General features: G+C 36.0%; 1 protein-coding gene across 3 annotated transcripts in view; it reads right to left on the bottom strand.

Moving 5' to 3' along the window:
* Nucleotides 1–26599, bottom strand: part of UNC13C (unc-13 homolog C) — a 753954-nt gene that overhangs the window by 134491 nt on the left and 592864 nt on the right. The gene's annotated exons all lie outside the window — the stretch shown is intronic.

Here is a 26599-nt window from a genome sequence, read left to right as displayed (position 1 = left end):
TTGCCAACAATGCTGCTATGTTCCAATCTATTTTTATTAATAGAATTTCTAAAAGGAAGAAAATAGTACATTAGATGTAAAGGTATAATGAATTGCTAAAAGCAGACCTAAAATTTTACAAAATGAAGAAATAATTATAAGTCCCACATAGACTAGGTCAAGCAGTAATGCGAAATAACTTCAATGTTCTAATCCATGTTACTAAAAAATGTGAAAAGTCTGATGTAGTTACAGAGTAATAACATACTAAAATTTCTCTATCTGCAAATGTTCATATTTTCACTGCTTTTAGCTTGATGCAAAGTGACAGAGAGAATTAAAATTCTAAGCATGCATAAAACATGAGTCAGGAGCTATAATCATTGATTAATTAATAATAGAGATATGAGGTGAGTAGATCACATTTCTGGCCTAGTTATTTACTCCCAAAGCATTAAAATAGTTGAAAAAGGAGAGAAAATATCTCTAACTTAGGAGGCATATGATTTCTTCTTCATTCTGTAGGTTTACTTAAAATTATCTTGCACCCTTTGGCTTTTCTGATACATTTTTAGCAGGATTTCCTATTACGTGGCATTTTTTTCTCTCTTGCTCAAAAAATATAGCTTAACACAGTTGTTAAGCTATTGTGACCTGGACATACAGTGCTGGGGAATACAGACAAATAATGTTACTGAGCATGTTTATGCTATTTTTCCCTCCTTAATAATATTTGGCCAATTTTCGCTACAACTATAAACACAATGAAACCCAAAATATACCTAGCTATATCCAGGTTGAATGTGCCCTCTGAGAAATTGTGCTTGAGGTCTTGTGAGTCTCCCAAGGACTTTGATTTATAGCAGAAACATCCTACACTTTACATTCAAAGCTAAATTCTTAAAACACTATCTAAAGCAATTAGATTGTTATAAACAAATTAAAGGCATCCCTGCTTTTCAAAACCTGATATGAGGGACTGAAATCCCAATAGTGAACGTAAGAGAGAACTCAACCCCAGGTCAACCTTTTCAAATTATCTGAACAAGGATTAATTCAAGACAAGTTGTAGAGCAGAGAGAGAGGGGGAGAGAGAGAGAGACAGAGAGAGAGAGAGAGAGAGAGAGAGAGAGAAGGAGAGAGGGAGACAGGTAGGGAGGGAGGGAGGGGAACATAAAGACATGTACTCACATAGAAACAAGAGTAATAAACTAATACTTCTAGGCCAAACTCCCAAACAAAATCTTAGTCAAGATGATATTTTGCCTTAGCTCCCTCCAAATTCATTTCACTCTTTTCACCATTCAGTATAAGCTCTCCCCTAACCTCTCTCTTCAGATGTCTAGTATCCCTGTGCTCTTTAAGAGAAAACATTTACTTGATAAACTCAGGTACAAATTTAACACAACACTACCCTGAAACCCAGACCAATGGAGACCTTTTCTTTGGGACTGATGAATTTAGAAGGTTCAACTTATCACAAATATAGACTCATCATTAAATAGCTCTTGGGCTCCTCTATCACTTGGGATCTTACACTTGGCGCTGGCACAGAACAAGCCAGAATACTAAGCATTTCCTCTTGTGAGTAACACCACCTGCTCTTATGATTCATGTCCTCTAAGACCCAGAGAAATATTTTGGACCATTTTGCCTCCTGTGTCCTAGAAACAAAAGGTGACAGTGTCCAAATGCTACCAAGGTTTGCAGGTTGTACCACTGCTGACAACAGGAAGATACTGCTTTAGAGTGTGGGGAGAAATTTGTGCTCTGGAAGCACTTAGGTAAGAGAAGGGGCAAACTAATTAACTTGCCAAATTCTTCCCTTGGAGAGCAGAAATGCAGTAGATTATTGCATAATCAAGCATCATTAACAAGCACCCATTGCTTACTTTCCTTTGGTTCCACTGTATGCATCTGAAGATAATCATAAATCTCTGCAGTACCATTAATTTAAAAAAGTGCACATAATGGTCGAGAACTATGTTAAATATTAAATAATTCATATGATGTTTAAATTTGTGTATGTAAATTTCTATGTTAATATACATGAAGCCTGATACTTCTTTGCCAACTAGATGGCCATTTAATGTTAAAATTGTCAATAGTTTTATTTTATTTTTAAAATCTAGATACATGAGGCTTAACTAAATTTTAACTGTATTCAAATGATTTACCATAGAAATTTGTATCTAATATTTATAATTTGTATTTTGTTTTCATTTAAATAAATATTTTGAGTACTTTAGAAAAAACTTTCTGAAAACTATATATAAACTGTATCTGAGAACACAGAGAAATCATTTTGTTTTAATTTTTGTATTTGAAAGTTTAAATTGAACCTTTGTATAAATTGTAGACTTAAACGTATATTTTGAATACAGCAACCTTTTATTTTTTAATCCTTTAAATATTAACAAGGTGTGTAAACTATGATTTGGTAGAAAAAGAAAATACATAGGTAGAATTTAGAAAAAGTAAAGGTTGAAAAGAAAAAAGAGAAAACATTTCAAAGTGAAGGTGTGCTTTAATTTTAAAAAGAGAAAATAGTGGAAACAAGCAGATATCATGTGACTTAGGAAAGGCATTGTTTGGCACCACATTAAGCCAAATGTAAAATATCTGAAAATTTTTATTATAAGAACAAATTAGTGATTTTGCTAAAATAAAGGTGAGAAAGTATATTTTCTGAAAAAAATATACTGATTTATGCATACATTTACTTAAAAACAAAAATATTACCAGTCTAAGCATAACACTCAAATATGCATATTGATAATTACATTTTAACTTTTGCATTTTTCCAGCTTTTAGCATCTTAAAATATAACTGCTATTACATACAATTTTTATCATGTTGATATGAAGGGTTTTCTTTTAGGTAGGAAGTTAGGATATGTTTTATTTAACAGTTTATTAGTTAGATTTATAAAATATAACTATTTAGGTCTATGGTATGTGGACCTTCATCGATGCTCTTGCCTCTGCAAATGTTAGGAAGGAGCCTGAATTAATGTGTTATTTTTTCCAAGAGTATTTGCACATGAACAGATGCTAAAGAAAAAGGCAACTCAGTTTCATTAACTACCAAAAAATGTTTACTGGGTGTGTATCTTGCTCTAGGTTGCATGTAAGGCATTGGAAATATAAATATGGACACATTGATCTGAAGTGGATGGAGCTTACGGAGGAAAGGGTGATATGTTCACTTTCAATTCAATACATTATGGCAAGTGCCATGATTTTCTACAGGTACAGGATGTTGTGGTCTCTTGGAGGAGATGAATTTAGCTCTCTGCTTTGTGCTTTAAGTGAGCAAGTTAATAATGAAATGATCTGCTGATGGTGGTATTTAGTGGGAGAGAGGAATTTATGTCAAAAGAAACATTACATAAAACAAGACATTTTTCCTTACTTAAATGGGATACTATTTAAGACGTGTGCATGTCTGTGAAATTATGTAACTATGTTTCCAATGAAAACCCTGAGCTTTTTCCTTTCTCTCTACTCATGTTTTTAAATATTTTGGCAGTAAGTTTGAGTGAATATTGAATTTATGCCGTGCCATTAAAAAAAAAAAAAGTTTCCCAATCCCTGTCCCTTGCAATGCAGTAGGCTCTATACTTTGGACAGCAGGTAAAAGCCAGCAGTAGGCCGCATTCTGGTCAGTTTTTCAGACAAGACCTTCAGTTTATTTGCTTAACCCATCTGTACTTCAATTCTCCATAACCATAGAAGTTGTTTCTTCCTCCTTATTTGACTGCTCTGCTCAGAACTTACAGATCTCCTCCAATTCATCCTTCTGGACTCTGCAAACTCCCTACATTCCTACAGTCTCTTCATTCCTGTTGTTCCCACAAAAGAAACACTTCTGTCTACTTTATTGCAGCCACACATAGGCAGACCACTTCTTCACTTCACAAGTCTCCCTGTTGAGGATGGATATGGGAAAGGAGATAGGAAAGATACCTTAATCTTTCTAAAGAATTAAAACTGGTTTTATTCTTATCTAGAGACTACTCATTCTAGTTCCTAAGAGTGTACCTGCTATGATACTCTAAGTATCAGGGTCTTACCAGCCTCTTTGCTGGGAAAATATATTAGAAAAATTACTAATCATTTCCTCCTTACAAAGTTGCTTCTAAACCCATGGGAATTAATCTTTATCCATTTATGCTGTTTCTCTCATGCACTACCAGCTGATATTTATTGTTCTCCGTGGACAGAAACAGGGGAGATCAGTATCTGTTTGCCTATTCTGCCAGTTCAACAAAAGAGTAATTGGGTTCTTTGATGCATTATGCACTTCAACTGATATAATAAAAGATTTTCAATATATTGAGTTAATTGGTGATATAGGTTAATCTCGAGGACAGTACAAACAAAAATGAAAAGAAATGATATGATTCTATATAATGAGATCTACCTGTGATGTTTGCCCCAAGTGGCAAATACTAAATGTAAGATTTTGTTTGTTTGTTTGTTTGCAGTGACTTGTAATACAGAAATCATCAAGAACCCCAGTATTTGTGGCAGGTTTAACTAACTGGTTATCAGACTATGTCCTTTTCCTCTCAGGCACACAACCAGACTACATTTTCTAGATTTCCTTGCTGTATGATTGAATCTGGGGCTCTGCTACATCACAACAAGATTTTCCAAGCTTAAGACCCACTTATTAATTACCCTCCATAGTGCTCTGCTTTCTAATTTCCTTCCTCTTTCTTCTTGTATACATACATGTAGATGTATATATACCCATATACATTGAGGCTGTCTCCTTGCCTTGTTGGAACTGTATCAGTGTAACTCTAGCTGACTCCACTGTGAATTGATGCACCACTGCACAGAAAACCAGTTAATCAAATTTGTTAAGTTCATGTCGAGATAAAAGTATATAGGCTTTGAATGGGGAGTAATCATAGAAGTCAACTACATAGGCTTTGTGGATAGTCTAATAAATATTTTACCTTCCTGTCATCCTTGTTTCATATTCGTGGTCTCTCAGTTACATTCTGGGTAGTTAATGACTCTTAAATGATTCTATAAAAAGTGAGCTGTTGTTGTTCCAAAATCCAAGCGCCTGTTTTTCTTATGTGTTCATACATTCCTTCCATAATGGGTACTCACATATCATACAAGAGATATTTAAAATAAACTACAATTATATCCTAACTAATGCCTACCAAATAATCAATGTAAGATATCGTCATATAAATTCAAAAATATACTTCAAATTACCTTAATTTCTACTCGAATTATCTTCTGCTTAGTGGTAGACTGCGTTGACAAAATGGCATCAATCTCATATGATGTGAATGACTCTCAGAATTTATTTAGCCATCAATCCTCCTACATTTTTAATTTTGGCAGCAAAGATTTCACTAGCTCATTACATTTACAAAATAAAACATTTAATTAGTTTTCCAAGCTGCAGTATAATTTTGTACAAAATTTAATCTTTGAATTTCAATGAGAAATATGAATATTTTACTACCAGAATAAAAATGGTTCATTAAAACTGTACAAAGAAAAAGCTTGGCAATTTGGAAGAATGTGACTATTTTCCTTTAAATGGTGCTTACCAGCACTCACTTGAAAATAATATATTTTCTTCAGAAAGTGTTTATTCATCGGTTTTATTCTGTGTAATGCAAAAATGTACAATTATGTTTTGGTTTACACAATAGGAATGGTATATTCTTGACCCATTCTCATGCCAAAGGAAAATTTGCTGCTATCATCAGAGTGTCGTTTTTCAGTCCTTACTTTGTGACATCATTTTATTGCATAAACACTGCTTTACCCTATAGTGTGTAACATATAATTTCATTAAGACTATTTTAATCATCCCTCCCCATGCCTGCTCTAGCTCTAATGGGTGGTAATATAAACGGTCTGGAAACAACATGAAATAAAAAACCTGTATGCATGATGTTTTACTAGCTATTGTGTGCTCACAAACAAAAAATTTTATCACCAAGAAACTTTGGTTCTAAACTATGACAGATGATTATAGATACAAAACACACATAGGCATTTCCAAGGTAATTATAACTTCATATTAAAAATATTTAGATGGGATCATGGGTTCTGTTTTATATGCTAAGAATGGTAAGCCATGTAATTAGAAGTTAAAAAAATAAGGTAGGATGAGTTACCATTTTCTATTTTAGAGAAGGTTTATAAAGATCTTATAATGTTGGGAGATCTTTGGAGGCAAGAAATCATCAAAATCCTGGCTGCCAAAAGTAAGCTACAGTGTTAACAAGGTTAAAGGTTAGAGTAATAAAAATGAAAACAATAAATGACTATACATAATATGTCAGAAGATCATCTAGACCAATGTGAATTCTCTAGAGAGGAAAATAGGCAAAACGGAAAGATTAGTCACAATTGTAAATTATGGTAATCAAATTTCTTTTCTCTCTCTCTTTTTTTTTTTTTTTCAAAAAAAAAATGGAGTCTTGCTCTGTTGTCCAGGCTGGAGTACAGTGGCACAATCTCAGCTCACGGAAACTTCCACCTCCTGAGTTCAAGCAATTATCCTACCTCAGCCTACCAAGTAATTGAGATTACAGGTGAGTGTCACCACACCCGGCTAACTTTTGTATTTCTAGTAGAGATGGTGTTTCATCATGTTGGCCAGACTGGTCCCAAACTCCTGACCTCAAGTAATCCACCCGCCTTAGCCTCTCAAAGTGCTGGGATTACAAGTGTGAGCCACTGTGCCCGGTCATTATGATAATAAACTTTCTTAAGAATCAATGACTTTGGAGGAAAAAATATAGTCAATTTTTGTAGGATAAGAAAAAAGATATAGAAGTTTCTTTCATGACACATTTCTGATATCAAATCTTAGCAAAATACCAGGAAAAAAGCAAAGAAAATTAATGAAATATTGCCTTACTTTATGACCACTGAAACTCATGCCAGAGGAAGTTTTATTCTTGAGAGAAGTAGCAGTTGGTAGTTTTGCTCATAGTTACAAACAATTCCTCAGCAGAAACCCGGAATGAATCCAGGATCCCTGGGTTCGTTAAACCAGGAGTGATGTGAGGTTGGATATACCTCACAGATACACTCTCTGATTGATCTACTTATAATTCTGGCCTAGATCTATGAGGTATGCTCTTTGGACATTCCTCGTAGATATACTCTCTGATTGACCTACTTGAATTCTGGCTTATATCTAGTTCTGGTCTGGATCTAAAGCCATGCTGGTATGTTTAGAGGAAGAGTCGCTCCATGATACAACTTGAAAGAATGCTGCATGACTTGTCCAAGCCATAGACCTGAAAAATTAGGAAGCAGTATAAAGGTAGATCCACATAATCTGATGTTGGAAATAGAGATGGATAGTTATAAAGAAAAAGAATGGGCTGGAAAGGGAAAAGGTATTTTTTAAAAAGAGACAGCCAGCAGGCTGGATCGTGATAAAAGATAGGCATCCAAAGAAGCTCTTGGCATTAATTGACAAATCATTGACCAAGTGTATTAAAAAAAAATAAATTTCACTTACTTTGCATATTGACCCATAATCCTAGAAATAAATATAGTACAAAGTATATCTGTGAGAATTAGAACTGAGGATTAAAATGTGGATTTCATTCTTTTATACAACATATATTTATTGACTATTCTACTATGAAGCAGGTACTATTTTCATTTTTTTTTCTTTTCTTTCTTTCTTTCTTTCTTTTTTTTTTTTTTTTTTTGAGACGAAGTCTCGCTCTGTTGCCTTGACTGGACGCTGGAGTGCAGTGGCATGATATTGGCTCACTGCAGCCTCTACCTCCCAGGGGTTCAAGCAATTCTCCTGCCTCCGCCTCTGGAGCAGCTAGGATTACAAGCGCCTGCCACCACACCCAGATATTTTGTGTGTGTGTGTGTGTGTGTGTGTGTGTGTGTGTGTGTGTGTTTTAATAGAGACGGGGTTTCACCAGGCTGGTCTCGAACTCCTAACCTCAGGTGATCCGCCCACCTCAGCCTCCCAAAATGCTGGGATTACGGGCATGAGCCACCGTGCCCAGCCATCAGGTAATATTTTCTATACAGGAAATACAGCAAAGAAAAAGACACCGTGTCCCTGCCATCATGGAGCTTATAATATAGTGAGAAGTGGCAGACAATAAATGACATTCAACATAATGTGAAGTATAATGTGAGGTACGTGTTCTGGAAAGAAAGTGACGAAGTGGACCTAGAGTCCATTCTTTTGATAGGGCGCTCACGGAAGGTGGTTCATGAGATGACAAGAGAGCAGAACTGAATGAAGTCAAAAAGCAAACCACAGAGCTGTCTTCTGGAAGAGCATTCCTGGTGGAGGATACAGACAGTGAAGTGGCCCTCAAGCCAAAAAGTGTGCTTGACAAGCTCAAAGAGATGCAAGGAGGCCAGTGTGACTGAAGCAAAGTGAGTTCGGGGAGTGTTGAGATCTGGGTTCAGAGAGAAAACCGGACTAGGTCACATAGGATCTTGTAACCCATGACTGAGACATTTTCCTCTAAGAGTTATGGAATAAAACTGCATGATTTTGGTCTAATTTACATTTATAAAACATAACTTTGATTGCTATCTGGTGAATAGATGACAGGGATGAGAAAGTGGAGGCAGAAGGATATGCAGAAGGCTACTGCAGGCGAACAAGCGACTTGGACACTTGGGTGGTAGCAGTGATGACTGTGGTAGAAGTGGTGAGGCATGAAGTCTAATCTTGGTTCTGTGTCTTTCCACTACATAGCCTTACCTCTCACCTCTTTCCTTCCTAAATAACCTGAGACCAAAAATGGTAACTTATTGAAATTTTGTATCCCTGCACAACCTTGTTGCTTAGAACCATAAATGGATGAATAGTTGAATAGATAAATGGATAAAAGAATGTAAAGACTGCATGCAGTTTATTTGCTATTTTCCTTTCTTCATTTTCTTCTGGATCTTACCGGGAATGGAGTGGATCATCAATCAGACTAATCAACATTGGACTTGGCCTACAACTTTGCTGGTTTATAGCTTCCAATGGAGAAAAGTCACTGCTGCATCTTACTCATTTTTTTTTTCCTGTATTAAAATAAAAGGCCCTGAATGTGTCAGAAAATTTTGTTGCTAAGAATTGTTGATAAAACAAAAACAATTTCATCCATAATAATTCAAAATAACTACTCATAAATAATCAGTTTCAAGCATGTCTCAGAATCTTATAACTTTAATTACAAAATCATTACTTACAGTTTTTTATTAAAAGACTCAAATCTTTGTGGATTTTACCTCTTGAAATTTATGGTACATTTTCTCATTACTTATTGAAATGTAATCTGTAATTGAGATCTTTTTGTGGCGGGGGGGAGGAAATTGATTTCTATCAATTATTTACAGCATACAAAAACAAACAGTAGGAATTTCTCTTTTTGGTAGATTTCAACTAAGCTATTTTTTCCTTAGCTTTTCTGAGTTTGCCTTCACCTCCTTATTATTTACCAAGAAGATGGGCCCAACCAATAGGTCATGAAGATAAAGTGAAAACATGTTCACTTAGTTTATATTTTGACGGGAATTAAAACATCCTAAATATTTGATTAATTTAAAATTTATTATTGGTGGGAATAGTTATTTACTTACTTTATTGATAATATATTTCTTTAGTAAGTCTAAGTTTCCTTTCTCTGTAGGCCTATTTCAGTTCTGACATGTTCAATTTCAGCTCATGGTTTTAAAATAACATCTGGATAGGAGTTCCTAATGTATCATGTCTCAGTTTTACACTGAAAATGCATAAGTGGACACAGAAAATCATGAATACTTACATGCTCACTAAAAAGTAAAACTGATCAATAACCATGGCTAGAACCTAGGGGAAATTTTCAAAACAACTGGATCTATAAAACTGCAATACAATGACCCACTCAGACGTGTTTGAGCACCTAAGAGCACTGTCTCACATTACAATCCTGACTCTTGCTGTTCATCTCTTCCTCACCTCCAGTTGCTTGCCAAGTATGAATGAGAAAACTGTGTAGCTAATCATCAGCTTCCTAGATGCTGTTTTTTTGTTTTGTTTTGTTTTGTTTTTCAGGGAAGCCAGAGTTCTGATTCATAATCCTTCCCAACCCTGCAACAAATAATTCAATGTATGAAAGGTATGGAAGACCACTTCCAGAAGATAACTAGCCAGGAAGTGTGTGAGCGTGCATATGTGTGTATATGTACTGTGTGTGTGTATCTGTGTGTATGTTCTGTGAATATAGGTGTTTCTGTTGGTAAAAGGTATGGAAAAAGGTGAAAGGGAGACAAAGAAATGCCAGTGGCATTTTGCATTGTAGGGAGAGTGTTCCTCACAATTAAAATAACCTTAACATCCTATGCAATGGCAAAGACAGAAAATAAATAATGTGAAGAAAACAGGGCCAGGTGTGGTGGCTCACGCCGTAATCCCAGCACTTTGGGAGGCTGAGGTAGACAGGGTGAAATCCCGTGTCTACTAAAAATGCAAAAATTAGCTGGGCATGGTGGTGTGCACCTGTAATCCCAGCTACTCGGGAGGCTGAGGCAGGAGAATCGCTTGAACCTGGGAGGCGGATGTTGCAGTGAGCTGTGATCCCACCACTGCACTCCAGCCTGGTGACAGAGTGAAATTCCGTCTCAAAAAAAAAAAAAAAAAAAAAAAAAGAAAATAGGCTAATTCTCATGAAAAGAAATTAAAAACAAAGAAAAATTGCCTCATCTAGATTATTTAGAGCAGGAGTTCACAAACTTTAGTCTGAGCTTGTTAAAATGCAGATTCCTGACTCCTACTCTCAGAGATTCGGTAAGTCTGGAATAAGCATTCAGGTGAATATAAGAATTCAGATGAATATAATGCAGGTGACCTGGGTGGCATATGTTGATTGACACTGTCACCAAGGTTAAGACAGATCTCTGAAAAACCAGCTGAAGAGCAGAAGACAAATTTAATTTAAAAGTGGGAAAAGTGGTAAGATGATGTCTTATTTTGTATGAAATAGGAAAACAAAGTTACAAGAAGGAAAGACACTTACAGAATAAGATTACAAATTATGACAGAGTTGCAGCCCTAGTATTCACTATACTAGAAAATTAATATTCACTGTAAAATTTAAATTGGATGTTAAAAACTACCTAAATGTTTAGAGTGCTTCTGATAAATAGTTACATTTTCTTAATATTCAAATGATTTTTATAAATTAATATTAATAAACTAGTTCATTAAAAAGAGGATAAGAAATTCTCATTTACAATGGCCTTTAGACATGTGAAAAATGTATAACTATGCTCATATTTAAAGAAATGACAATTTAATGAGATATTTGTCAGACTGACAAATAGTAAAATATACACTGCTTTTCTCATTAGGGAAAAATTGGTAATATATATCAAAATTTTTAATGAGCAAGAGACTTTAAGATGGGTCAACTAGAGGTACCTGGCACTTGCCTCCTCCACACAGAGAGACCTAAACACCAAGTAGGTAACCATCTGTGGAATACAGCGTCTGGGAGAGAACAGTGGAATTCAGCAGAGAAGAGACAGAGAACCTCTGAGCGAGGAAGGAGAGAGAAGTGAAGTAGCTGGCCCCTCAGGATCAGCTCAGAGCCAGAAGGAACTTCCCATCGTGGGAAAATGGTGAACAAAAGATCCCCAGTGGTTTAAATTCCCACTGCCCGCTCCTACAGTCCTAACACAGGAGAACCGTTTGGCTCTCACAGGCCCTAAGACTGGAATAGGAGCTGCTGCGAGTTCACTTGATGGGATTAATTCAAAGAAGGAGTTCACGCTGGGTCCTGTAACCCCTCCAAGACCCAAACAGCAGCAATATTGTGCTATATTTAGAGCCCAGCCCTCACTAGAGTACACTGTGCCCTGAGAGCTAAAAGCTCCTCCATCTCCATCACTGAAGCTCTGCTGACATCCCGCTATGTCCTTCCCGAGGAGGACTGCAGTATCATGACATTAGCTGGACCCAGCAGTGCAGCTGAGTTTCCACTACTCTAGCCCATGCAGTGCCTTATACCCCAGGGAACATGTGGTACAGCACTCCAGAGAGGCTGCCACAAGAAAAACTGAGCCAAAGTGTACATTCCCCAGGGCTTGAGAGCCACCTGCCTAGGGCCACTGCCATGGAGAGCAACCCTGCCCCCAGCAGGAGCAATACTGCCACTCACCTGCAAGTGCCTTCAAGGGCCTTGGTTATAGGCCCGTCCACACGCCATCCTGGGACCTGAAGACAGACTTGTCCCGCACATCACCACCGCTGCTGATACCCACACAGGTCAACTGGAGGCCTGGGGATTGGTCCATCCTGCCTGCCACTGCTGGCATCCCCATGCACCATCGGGGACAGGACAGGGCTGCTCTACCCACCACAGATGCAGCAACTCTTCATGTCCTCTGGATTCTAAGGATTGATGTGTCCTGCTTGCTACCACTGGTGCTTGCACACACCATGCAGGGACCCAAAGATAGGCCCATCCCTGCCCCATAAACCACCCAAAACCTAAGCAGCTGCAGCATTGTGCTATTTTGAGAGCCCAGCCTCACCAGACTATATTGTGCCCTGAAAGCCACTGCTGCTGCAACCAGTACCTGCATGTATCATCCTGGACCCTGGGGACTGATCCACCCCACCTGTCCGCTGCAGGTATACACACACACACACCTTCTAAGACCCTGATCAACTCATCCTGACCCCCACTACTGTAGCATGTGCATGTCATCCAGGAGCATCCAGGAGCATTAGGAAAGGCCAATTCCTTTCTTACAGTCTGCACCCAAGTGTGTTTCTCAGGGGCCAGGGACTGGCCTGCCCAGTCCTGCACTGCCACTACTGGCTCCAGCACACACCATTCATGGGCCTGAGGGTTGACCCACCACCACTACTGCCACTGCCAATGTTATGCATACTGACGCCACCACCACTGGCACCTGAGGACCAGCATGCCTAGCATCCCATCCCCAGCAATGCATTGCCATAGCCTCCACTAATAACTGCAGCTTAAACCACAGAGGAACTCCAATACATTAATGACACTGATTACAGCCAATGGAATGATACAGAGAACACACTACTGCGCCCTGCCGGAAACAAAGCCAAAGCATCCTACCCAACCAATACTATAGTTACATAGGTTTTGCGAGCCAAGCCCTCATGAGAATACATTGTACCCTGAGACCCTAAAGCTGCTGCATCTACAGATCCCTGAAGCCCTGCTGACATCCCCCTCTGCTGCTAATCTGATTTCCTTACATGTGACTATAGGAAAAAGCCTTTCCATATGAAAGCTAATTCATAAAATCAGAAAAAGTGACTGTTACATCAGATGTGCAAATAGTAAATGCAAGAACCCAAGAAATAAGAGAAAGCAAGAAAATATGACACCTGCAAAGCAACACAATAATTCTCTAGTAACAGATTTCATAGAAAAGGAAATATATGAAATACTTATAATTTAATTAAAAATGGTAATATTAAAGAAACACAGCACAAGAGAACACAGATAACAATACGAATGAATTAGAAAAACAATTCATAATCTGAATAGGAAATTCAACAAAGAGATAAATATCATTATAAAGAAAAAATGATGGAACTAAATATTTAATGAATGAAAAAACATAATTGAGAACTTCAACAATAGATAAGGTCAAGCAGAACGAATAACTTATCAACCTGAAGACAGGTCTTTTGAGATAACCCAGTCACACAAAATTTAAAAAAAAAGAAAAAAGAGTAAAAAAATTAACAAAGCCTATGTAACACATGAAATATTATAAAGTGACAAAACATTGTCCCAGAGGGTGAGGAGAATGCCAATGGAATAAAAAAAATTATATTTTTAAATATAATCGCTTAAATAATAAAGAAATAATAAAGACCACAGCAGAGCTAAATGAAGACTTCTCAAGTCTTACAATAAATGTGGACATTCAAATACAGGAAGCTCACAGATCTTCCAACAGATTCAATCCAAAAGTTTCCTCCAAGAAGTGTTATCATCAAACTGCCAAAAGTCAAATACAAGGAAATAATTCTACAAACAGTAAGGAAAAAGTCAACTCACATATAAGGGAGTCTCCATTAAAACCAACAGTATCTTCTCAGTGGAAAGCTTTCAGGCCGGGAGAGAATAGGATGAAATATCCCAAGTGCGAAAGAAAAATGAACAAACAACAACAAAAACCGCCAATGAAGAATACTATACCCAGGAAAGCTACTATTCAAAACTGAAATGCAAGTAAATTCTTTCCCAAACAAAAACAGAAGGAATTCATCATCACTACACAGGCCTTACAAGAAATGCTTAAGGAATCCCTCCATTTGGAAGTGCAAAGATGATATCTACCATAGTGAAAACAAAAAAGTATAAAACTTACTAGTTGAGTGCAAACAGAAAAAAAATTAAAAGGAACCCAACATTATCACTATGAAAACCCACCAAATTGTAAAGGCAAACAGTAAAAGATGCATATAGAAAAATCGATATATGAAACAATCAGAAAACAACAGAATGACAGGAGTAAGTCGTCACCTAACAATAATACCTGGAATGCAAACTGCTTTAAATTTCCGATTAAAAGATGTAGACAGGTTAAATGGATTAAAAAAAAAAATGACTGTATGCTGCTTAAAGAAATTTATTTCACCTATAAAGATACATATAGACTGAATGTGAAGGAATTAAAAAAATTATTCCACAAAAATGGAAATCAAAAGCATACAGGAATAACTAATAGCAGACAAAAGACACTTTACATCAAAAACACAAAAAGAAGAAAAGAACATTATATAATAATCAAGGGATCAATTTAGCCAGACAATATATCCATCATAAATATATATGCACCCAATATCAAAGCACCCAGGTATATAAAGCAAACATTCTTAGAACTAAAGAGAGAGAGACCCCCATAAAATAATAGTCAGGGATTTCAATATCCCCACTTTCAGCACCAGACAGCATATATATTCAAGTATTTATAGCCAATTGAATTTTTACAAAGGCACCACAAACATACCTTGGGGAACAGATAGCCTCTTCAATAATGGTGCCAGGAGAGCTGAATATCCCTATGTGGAAGAATAAACCAAACCCCTGTCTCTCACTATATACAAAAATAAACTCAAAATATATTAAAGACTTAAACATCAGAACTGACACTACAAAAACGGAGTGAACACTTAAGAACACTGGTCTAGGCAACTATTTTATAGCTAAGACCTCAAAGCCACAGGCAACAAAAGAACAGACAAATAAGACTGATACAGTTTGGCTATTTGTCCCCTCCAAATCTTGTGTTGAAATTTGATCCCTAATGTTGTAGGGCCTAATTGGAGGTATTTGGGTCATGGGGGTGGATCTCTCTCTCACTAATGGCTTGGTGTCCTTCTTGTGGGATTGAGGGAACTCTCACTTTTAGTTCCCATAATATATAATTGTTAAAATGTGTCTGGCACCTCCCTTCCCTCTCTCTTTTCTCCTCTCTTGTCATGTGATGCCTGCTCTCCTTCTTCTTCTGCTATGAGTGGAAGCTTCCTGAAGTCCTCACCAGAAGCATATACTGGCACTATGCTTCTTGTACAGCCTGAAGAAATGTAAGTCAAAAAGTCATAAATTACCCAGCCTCAGGTATTCCTTACACCAATGAAAATGGCCTAAGACCAGGACTATATTAAACTGAAAAGCTTCTGCACAGCAAAAGAAACAATCAACAGAGTGAAGAGACAACCTATAGAAAGGGAGAAAACATTTGCAAACTACTCATCTGACAAGGAAATAATATCCAGAATATACAAGGAACTCAAACAAGTAAACAGCAAAACAAAACAAACAATTACATTAAAAAGCAGGCAAGGGACATGAATAATTTCTCAAAAAATGACATACAAATGTCCAACTGGTATATGAAAAAATGCTTAACATCACGAATCATCAGGGCGATGCAAATCAAAGCCACAATAACGTATTATCTCACTTCAGTTAGAATGGCTATTATCAGAAGGAAAAAAAATAACAGATGCTGGTGAGGCTGCAGAGAAAAGAGAACTCTTACACTTTTGGTAGGAATGTAAATTAGTATAGCCATTATGGAAAACAGTATGAAGATTTATCATAAAAACTAAAAATAAGACTACCATATGTTCTGGCAATTCCACTACTGGGTATTTACCACCCCTCCCAAAAAAGCAAATCAACAAATCAATATATAAAAGAAATACCTGCACCCCCATGTTTGTTGTAGCACTATTAACAATAGCCAAGATAAGTTTCCATCAATGGATGGATGGATTAAAAAATGCAGTATACCCAATGGAATATTATTTGGCCATAAAAATAATGACATTATGTCTTTTGCAGAAATCCAGACACAGAAGACAAATATCACATGTTCTCATTAAAAAAGGTGTACACATAGATGTAGACAGTGGAATGATAGATAATAGAGACTCAGAAGGGTGACAAGGTAGGAACATAGGGGTATAGATATGTTCACTGAAAGATATAGAGAAGTATGTTTATAGCAGCACTATTCATAAGAGCCTAAAATCAGAAACTATCCTTCTTTGTCAGTTTGGGCTTCTATAACAAAATATCATAAATAGCATAGCTTATAAACAACAGAAATTTATGTCTTATAGTTCTGGTGACTGGGAAGTCCAAAATTAAGGAACTGTCAAATTTGGTATCTAGTGAGGGCCTATTTCCTGGTTCATAGATGCTGCCTCCTTGCTGTGTCTCCACACAGTGGAATGGGCAAGGTCACTCACCCCATCCACGTGGGCTGCACCCTCATGACCTAATCACCTTTCTAACAGAAGGCCCAACTCTTAATATCATCACATTGGTGATTAGGCTTCAACCAATAAATTTTGGGGCACAAACATTTAGACCATACTGCTACCCACATATACCTCACCAGTAAAATGCACAGCATTGTATTTCTACACCAAAATATAATACAGCAATGGCAATTAACAAAGTGTAAAAATTTCACACAAGAAATAACATTGAATAAAATAAATTCAGCACAAAAGATAATGTACTCTATGATTTAATGTAAATGAAGTTTCAGAATAGGTGAAAACTATTCTATGATGTTAGAAGTGAAGGTAGTGAGCACCTCTATGAGAGGAATTGGGCAATGACAGGAAAGGGGCACGAAGGGTGCTTCTGTGGCTCTGTTACAGTTAAGTTCAGTGTGTAAAAATGTATCCAGCTATACACCTACGGTGTGCAGACTTTATGTGTGCTATAGTTCAATAGAAGGTTTTCTTAGTAAAAATAAACTCATCCTTTAGGCAATGGTTGGTGATTAAATGTACTTCATATAATTAAAGAATTATGAACATAGAAGTTACATGAAGTCAATTACACTATGTCCAGGTAAACACTTACCAAAACAGACATAATGTGAAAGACACAAGCACCTTGGTATATTTTCCCTACTTAAAACTTACTATCATTCAAGACCAGCCTGACCAACATGGAGAAACCCTGTCTCTACTAAAAATACAAAATTAGCTGGGCATGGTGGTGCATGCCTGTAATTCCAGATACTCAGGAGGCTGAGGCAGGAGAATCACTTGAACCTGGGAGGTGGAGGTTGCAGTGAGCTGAAATCGCACCATTGCACTCCAGTCTGGACAACAAGAACGAAACTCCGTCTCCAAAACAAAACAAAAAAACAAAAAACCTTACTTATAATTAGAATTCTTACCTGGAAGTTAAAAATGCCAGTCAAATATTTTGTATCTTTTAATTATTTTTTAAATACTACATTTATATAATCAATTCTTTGTATACATACATCTATTTTTCATTGTGTCAGTTAACAAATTTTACTTCTTAGGTTAAATTTTAGACAAGTAGAATAGATGTATACAGAGAACTATTTGAACACAAACTTTTACTTTTTTTTTCCTTTTCTATTTATTCATACTTTTTTTTACAAGTTAAGTATTTTTATTATCACTATTTTGCAGATGAGAAAGCATGACTTGTCAAAAATTACAGAATTATGAAGTGTTAAAGGCACTATTCAAGTCCAGGCTGTTTGTATCCAAATCACATATTGTTAAATACTATCTTATTTTACTTCTCTATGCTCACTGTTGCTATTTTATATGTTCAATATGTCTTTCATGTTTAAATGAATTAACTCACTTCCATATGCCTTCCTCCTCCATATTCCGCTGAAAATTCTCTGAATAAGTCTTACATTACATTTTAATGTAATTCAATTCAACAAGTATTTTTGATTGCTTATCATATGAAAATCAATGTTCTATGTGCTATGAGAATAAAAAGATTCCTAGGACATGATCTCTTCCTTTAAATAAAAGTGTGTAGAAAAACTAATATTTCTTTTGAATAAGATGGATGCACTGGAGGACAGACTTGAGAGAGTAAGGGAGCCAGAGGACATGGGCTTTAGTGTTGGCTCTGCCATTACTGGCCTTGTCACCAATGGCAAGCCATTTTGCACCTTGAAGACTCAGTTTCCTCATATGATAAGTAGGACTATAACTTTACATGTATTTCAGTTTTTTTTTTAAATCAAATGATATAACATGTATAAATATCTCATCAACAAAATGCACTATATAAATGGCAGTCTTCTAAACAGGGCTAACACTCCTACTACAAGAACTTTCTTGTGGTACATTTTTCATTGTAAAAAAAAGTGTAGTTTTAAAACTGAATGATAAGATGTGAGGAAGGGATCCAGTTTCGGCTGTCTGCATATAGCTAGCCAGTTTTCCCAACACCATTTATTAAATAGGGAATCCTTTCCCCATTTCTTGTTTTTGTCAGGTTTGTCAAAGATCAGATGGTTGTAGATGTGTGGTGTTATTACTGGGGCCTCTGTTCTGTTCCATTGGTCTATATGTTTTGGTACCAGTACCATGCTGTTTTAGTTACTGTAGCCTTGTAGTATAGTTTGAAGACAGGTAGCATGATGCCTCCAGCTTTGTTCTTTTTGCTTAGAATTGTCCTGGCTATGCAGGATCTTTTTTGGTTCCATATGACATTTAAAGCAGTTTCTTCCAATTCTGTGAAGAAAGTCATTGGTAGCTTGATGGGGTAACATTGAATCTATAAATCACTTTGGGCAGTAGGGCCATTTTCATGATATTGATTATTCATATCCATGAGCATGGAATGTTCTTCCATTTGTTTGTGTCCTCTCTTATTTCCTTGAGCAGTAGTTTGTAGTTCTCCTTGAAGAGGTCCTTCACTTCCCTTGTAAGTTGTATTCCTTGGTAATTTATTCTCTTTGTAGCAATTGTGAATGAGAGTTCACTCATGATTTGGCTCTCTGCTTGTCTGTTATTGATATATAGGAATGCTTGTGATTTTTGCACATTGATTTTTTATCCTGAGACTTTGATGAAGTTGCTTATTAGCTTAAGGAGATTTGGGGCTGAGATGATGGGGTTTTCTATATATGCAATCATGTCATCTGCAAACAGAGACAATTTGACTTCCTCTTTTCCTAACTGAATGCCCTTTATTTCTTTCTCTTGCCTGATTGCCCTGCCCAGATCTTTCAACACTATGTTGAATAGGAGTGTTGAGAGAGGGCATCCTTGTATTCTGCCAGTTTTCAAAGGGAATGCTTCCAGTTTTTGCCCATTTAGTATGATATTGGCTGTGGGTTTGTCATAAATAGTTCTTATTATTTTGAGATACATTCCATCAATACCTAGTTTATTGAGAGTTTTTAGCATGAAGGGCTGTTGAATTTTGTTGAAGACCTTTCCTGCATCTATTGAGATAATCATGTGATTTTTTTTCATTGGTTCTGTTTATGTAATGGATTACATTTATTTATTTGCATATGTTGAACTAGCCTTGCACATCAGGGATGAATCAGACTTGATCATGGTGGATAAGCTTTTTGATGTGCTGCTGGATTCGCTTTGCCAGTATTTTATTGAGGATTTTCACATCGATGTTCATCAGGGATAATGTCCTGAAATTTTGTGTGTGTGACTCTGCCAGGTTTTGGTATCAGGATGATGCTGGCCTAATGAATTGAATTGGGGAGGATTCCCTCTTTTTCTATTGTTTGGAATAGTTTCAGAAGGAACAGTACCAGCTCCTGTTTGTACCGCTGGTAGAATTTGGCTGTGAATCTGTCTGGTCCTGGAACTTTTTTGGTTGGTAGGCTATTAACTGCTGCCTCAATTTCAGAACTTAAAAACTGGCTAGCCATATGCAGAAAGCTGAAACTAGATGCCTTCTTCACACATTATACAAAAATTAACTCAAGATGGATTAAAGACTTAAATGTAAGACCTAAAACCATCAAAACCCTAGAAGAAAACCTAGGCAATACCATTCAGGACATAGGCATGGGCAAAGATTTCATGACTAAAGCACCAAAAGCAATTGCAACAAAAGCCAAAATTGACAAATGGGATCTAATTAAACTAAAGAGCTTCTGCACAGCAAAAGAAACTATCATCAGAGTGAACAGGCAACCTACAGAATTTTTGCAATTTATGCATCTGACAAAGGGCTAATATTCAGAATCTACAAAGAACTTACACCAATTTAGAAGAAAAAAACAACAAACAACCTCTTCAAAAAGTAGGCAAAAGATATGAGCAAACACTTCTCAAATGAAGACATTTATGCAGCCAACAAGCATATGAAAGAAAGCTTATAATCACTGTTCATTAGATAAACGCAAATCAAAACCACAATGAGATACCATCTCATGCCAGTTAGAATGGCGATCATTAAAAAGTCAGGAAACAACAGATGCTGGAGAGGATGTGGAGAACTAGGAATGATTTTACACTGTTTAGGAGTGTAAATTAGTTCAACCATTGTGGAAGACAGTGTGGTGATTCCTCAGGAACTAGAACTAGAAATACCATTTGACACAGCAATCCTATCACTAGGTATATACTCAAAGAATTATAAATCATTCTACTATAAAGACACATGCACATGTGTGTTTATTGCAGCACTGTTCACAATAGCAAAGACTTGGATCCAACCCAAATGCCCATCAATAATAGAATGGATAAAGAAAATGTGGCACATATACACCATGGAATGCTATACAGCCATAAAAAAGAATGAGTTCATGTCCTTTGCAAGCACATGGATGAAGCTGGAAAACATCATCCTCAGCAAACTAACACAAGAACAGAAAACCAAACACTGCATGTTCTCACTCATAAGTGGGAGTTGAATGATGAGAACACGTGGACGCAGGGAGGAGAACATCACACACTGGGGCCTGTAGGGAAGTGGGGGGCTAGGGGAGGGATAGCATTAGGAGAAATACCTAATGTAGATGTTGGGTTGATGGGTGCAGCAAACCACCATGGCACGTGTATACCTATGTAACAAAGCTGCACATTATGCATGTGTAACTCAGAACTTAAAGTATAGTTTTTAAAAAGTATGATAATATTTGGTAGTGAAGTAAGAGGTTTATGCTTTCTTATATTTTGTTGTTGTATTGCAAGATCTTAACTCTTTCCACTCCTTCTTTCATCTCCTACTACCCAGAAAAGTAGCAAAACTTCTGTTTAACCTCTTTTCAAGAAGCAATGGTGTTTCAAGACACCATTTTAGCTTTTTACTTTAAGTTCTTTTTTCTTTAGGTTCTGCCTCATTTAAGTACTTATGATGGTTCTTTTCTATTAATACGCACTTAGGGTAGATTTTCTCTTTTGGGACTAAGCTAATCTTTTGGCCTTCCTTTTCCTTCTTTGCCATCTTGTGTAGTTTCTCCAGACTCCCTTCCTCTTTCTTTGCAAAGGGAGAGACCTGTTGTGAAATAGTGTAAGCTATCTCTGTTGGAATTTGTTATTTATGGTTAATTTGACATTTGTAGCCAGTGATATCAGCAATATGGTAGAATAGGAGGGTCCTGACTCTGTCTCCACCTAGAGACACACTAAGTAAACATCTATCCACAGATCATTTCCATCTTAGAGAAATTCAGAAAACAGTTGAGAGACTCCTACTCCCTGCATACTGAGAAAACATCTACATCAAATGGGTAGGAAAAGCTGAGACACTAATGGGGTAGATAGACAAAAGCTCTCCCACAGCCTAAACCAGAGCTTGGCACTGCACGAGCCTTTTCCTGGTTTACCTAGGTGATAAATTCATGTCTACTCATTCTTCCTGGGAAAAGTTAGTCCACATGCCAAGTGCCACAACTACTGTAGATCCCACCCATGTGGGAAAACACAGGGATATATATTTCAAATGAAAAACAAGATAAATCACTGGAAACAAATCCATTGAAGTGGAGATTTGTGATTTATCTGACAGAGAATACAGAATAACAATCATAAAGACGATCACTGAGGACAGGAAAGCAATTCAAGAACAACTAAGATTTTCAGCAAACAGATAGAAAATATTAACAAGTATCAAACAGAAATCACAGAACTGAATAGTACTATAAATGAAGTGAAAAATTCAATTGGGGGCAGATTAAAAGCAGATTAGATAAAACAGAGAAACATCAGTGATTCAAAGGCAGGTCACTGGAAATCACTCAATCTGAGGAGCAAAAATGAAAAATGAAGGACAGAGTGAAAATAGCTTAAGAAAAAACATGGGACAGTATGATGTGGAATAACATACACATTATTGAGTTCTAAAAGAAGTAGAAAAAGAGGGAAAGAAACAGAAGTCATTTTCAAAAAAATAAGGGCAGAAAACTTTTCAAGCCTGCAGAAGCAAAGTGAAACCCATACAAAGGAAGCCCAAAAGACACCCAATGAGATGAATTCAAAGAGACCCACTCTGAGACACATCATAATTGAATTATCAAAAGTTAAAAACATGGATGCATCTGGAGGCCATTATCCTAAACAAGTTAACAAAGGAACAGAAAATAAAATACCACATGTTCTCACTTTTAGTGGGAACTAAGCATTAGGCACTCATGGACATAAAGATGGCAACAACAGACACTGGGGAGTACTAGATGGCGGAGGGAGAGAGGGAAAACAGGGTTGAAAAACTAACTGTTGGGTACCATGCTCACTACCTCAGTAATGGGATCATTCATATTCCAAGCCTTAGCATAATGCAATATAGCCATGTAACAAATCTGTATATGTCCAACTCCCCAGATATGAATTATGTTTAAATTATTTAAAAAAGGGAAACAAGTTAAAAACAAAAAGAGAGCCTTGAAAGCAGTAAAAGAAAAGCAAATTGTTACACATGTGATAACCTCTATTAGATTATCAGTACATATTTCAGAAGAAACATTCTAGGCCAGAAGTAAGTGAGATGATATACTCAAAATTATGAAAAAGAAAAAAAACTGTCAACCAAGAATACTATATCTTGCAACTCTGTTTTTCAGAAAAAAAGGAAGGAGTGATAAATACTTTCTCAGACAAATAAAATAAGACAATGGCAGGTCTAGTTTATCACTAGTATATCTGCGTTAGACCTGCCTTAGAAGAAATGCTGAAAGTAAATTTTTAAGATTAAGGAAGAGGATGCTAATTTACTGACATGAAAACATACAAAAGTATAAAACTTACTGGTAAAAGTAAGTACTTTTTAATGAAAGAAAAGTCAAATCCAAAAACTGTAAAACTGACATAACAATGGGCAAGTCAATGATATCTCCAGTAAAAAGTCTAAAAGGCAAAACTGTTAAAAACAACTAAAATTTAAATAATGTGTTAATGGAGGCATATTATAAAAACATGTAAACTGTGACATCAAACACAAACAAGGGGAAGGGAAAATACAAGTGTAGAGTTTTTCTTGGCTATCAAAGTTGGGTGATTATCGCTTAAAATAGCCAGTTTTAAAGTATGAGAGGATTTATGTAAGCATCAGGGTAACCACAAGAAAAAGGCTATAATAGATGTACAAAAGATAAAAAGGAAATATCCAAAGCATCTTATTACAGAAAGCCATCAAACCAGTGGAAGAAAGCAAAGGTATAGAAAAGAATAAAGGATATACAAACAATCATAAAACAAATAACAAAATGGCACTTGTAAGTTCTTATCTGTTAACAATTGTTTTAAATGTAAGCGGATTAAATTCTCTAATCAAAAGGCATAGAGTAGCTAAATAGATTAATTTTTTTAAAAGACCCAACTATATGCTAGCTACATATAGCATATAATTCCGTCTTTTTCACCTTACAGACAAGTCATAGACAGATAATCTAAATAGAAAATCAACTTAAAAAGCATTAGTTTGAAGTATATCAAACAGACATAACACACATGTACAGAAGATTCCATCCAACAGCAACAAAATACACATTTTTTTCAAGTGTACAACGGAAATTTTCCAAGATAGATCATATGTGAGGCCACAAAATAAGTCTTAACAAGTTAGACTATACCTTATGCTACCTACACATAGCATATAATTAGGTCTTTTCACCTTATGGAAAAGTCATAGACTGAAAGTGAAGGAATAGGAGAAGGTAGTATGTGCAAAGAAAGCCAAAAGGGAACAGGGACATCTATACTTATTTCAGACAAAACAGACTTTAGGCCAAAAACTATAAAAACAAAGGTCATAATAAGATGATAAAGGGTCAATTCATCAAGAGGATACAACAATTGTAAACATCTATACAACCAACTTTGAAGCACCTATATATGCTCTGAAGATCTGAAGAGAGACACAGACTGCAACACAAACATTGTAGGGAATTTCAGTATCCTGCTTTCAACAATAGATAGATAACCCAAATAGAGAAATCAACTGAAAAAGCATTTGCTTGAACTATAACAGACATAATACACATATTCAGAGCATTCTATCCAACAGTAACAAATGCACAATCTTTCTAAGTGCATACAGAACATTTTCCAAGGTAGATCAAATATTAGGCCACAAAATAAGTCTTAACAAATTTGAGAAGACCAAAATCATATGAAGTATCTTTTCCAACCATAATTTTACAAACTTGAAAGCAATAATGGGAAAAAATATGTAAAATTAACAAATATATGGAAATTGAACAATATGCTCCTTAAAAACTACAGGGTTAAAAAAAGAAAAAAAAATTGAAAATATCTTGAGATTATTATGGGATGCAGCAAAAGCAGTTCTGAGAGGGAAATCTATAGCAATAAATGCCTACATCAAAAAAGAAGAAAGATCTAAAATAAAAAAAAGTTACACCTCAAGTAACTAAAAAAGGATGAACTAAATGCATCATTAGCAGAATGAAGGAAAGAATAAAGATCTAAGCAGAAATAAATGGAATAAAAACTAGAAAAGCAATTTAAAAGACTAATGAAACAAAATATTGATGTTTTAAAAGATAAACAAAATTGAAAAAATCTTAGCTTTTTTCTTAGACTAAGAAAAAAGAGAGAAAGCTCAAATAAATAAAATCATAAATGAAAAAAGATATTGTAGCTGATAACACAAAGAACAAAAGATCATAAGAAAGTACTGTGAACAACTATATGCAAGCTAATTAGACAACCTAGAAGAAATGGATAAAGTCCTAAAATCATATAACCTACCAAGACTGAATCACAAAGAAATAGCAAATCTGAATAGGCCAATAAAGAGTGAAGAGACTGAATCAGTAATTAAATGTCTCTCATCAAAGAAAAGTCCAGGACCAGAGGCATCACAAAAGAATTTTACCAAATATTTAAAGAAGAACTAATACAAATTTTAGTCAAACCCTTCCAAATATTGAAGAGGTAGGAATACTTCCAATTGTATTTCATAGTCTAGCATTAAATTGACACCAAAGCCAAACAGACACATTTATTTTCATTATATCCCTGATGAATATAGATGGGCAAAAATCCTCAACTAAATTATTAGCAAACTATATTCAGCAGTACATTAAAAAGAATGAATACCATGACCAAGTGGGATTTATCTCTGGCATGCAAGGATGGTACAATATATGTAAATCAGTACATGTGATTCATGTTATATTAAAGAATGAACAAAGACCATATGAGCATCTTAATAGAGTCAGATAAAGCATTTAATAAAATTAAACATCACTTTATGATAAAACATACCACTCAACAAATTAGTTTTAGAAGGAATATTCCTCAATAGAGTAAAGACCACATATGACAAGCTCACAGTTAACATCATACTGAATGGGAAAAAGTCAAAGACTTCTCCTGTGATATCAGGAAGAAGATAAGGATGGCCACTCTTCCCACTTCTGTTCAGCATAGTACAGTCAGCCGTTCAGAACTGTTGGTTTTGCATCATGGATTCAACCAACCATTGATTGAAAATATTCATAAAAAATTCCACAAAATTCCAAAAAGCAAAACTTGAATTTGCTGTGTACCAAGTACTACCCTGAACCCACATAAATGAAGTGATGTGTTGGCATTGTATTAGGCATTATAAGTAAACCAGACAGGATTTTATGTATATGAAAGGATAGGCATTAATTATATGTAAATACTAAGCCATTTTAGATAAGGGGATTGAACATGCACAGATTTTGGTATCTGTATGGGGTCCTGGAACCAGAGCCATGTGAACACTGATGGATAACTGTACTGAAAGTCCTAACCAGAGCAATTAGACAAGAGAAGGAAATGAAAGGCATCCAAATGGGAAAGGAAAAAAAAATCTGCTTGCTTA

Source organism: Macaca thibetana, chromosome 7 (genome assembly GCF_024542745.1).
Source record: "Macaca thibetana thibetana isolate TM-01 chromosome 7, ASM2454274v1, whole genome shotgun sequence".
In the NCBI taxonomy this organism is placed as follows: Eukaryota; Metazoa; Chordata; class Mammalia; order Primates; family Cercopithecidae; genus Macaca; species Macaca thibetana.
This window is presented reverse-complemented; position numbering and strand designations above follow the sequence as displayed.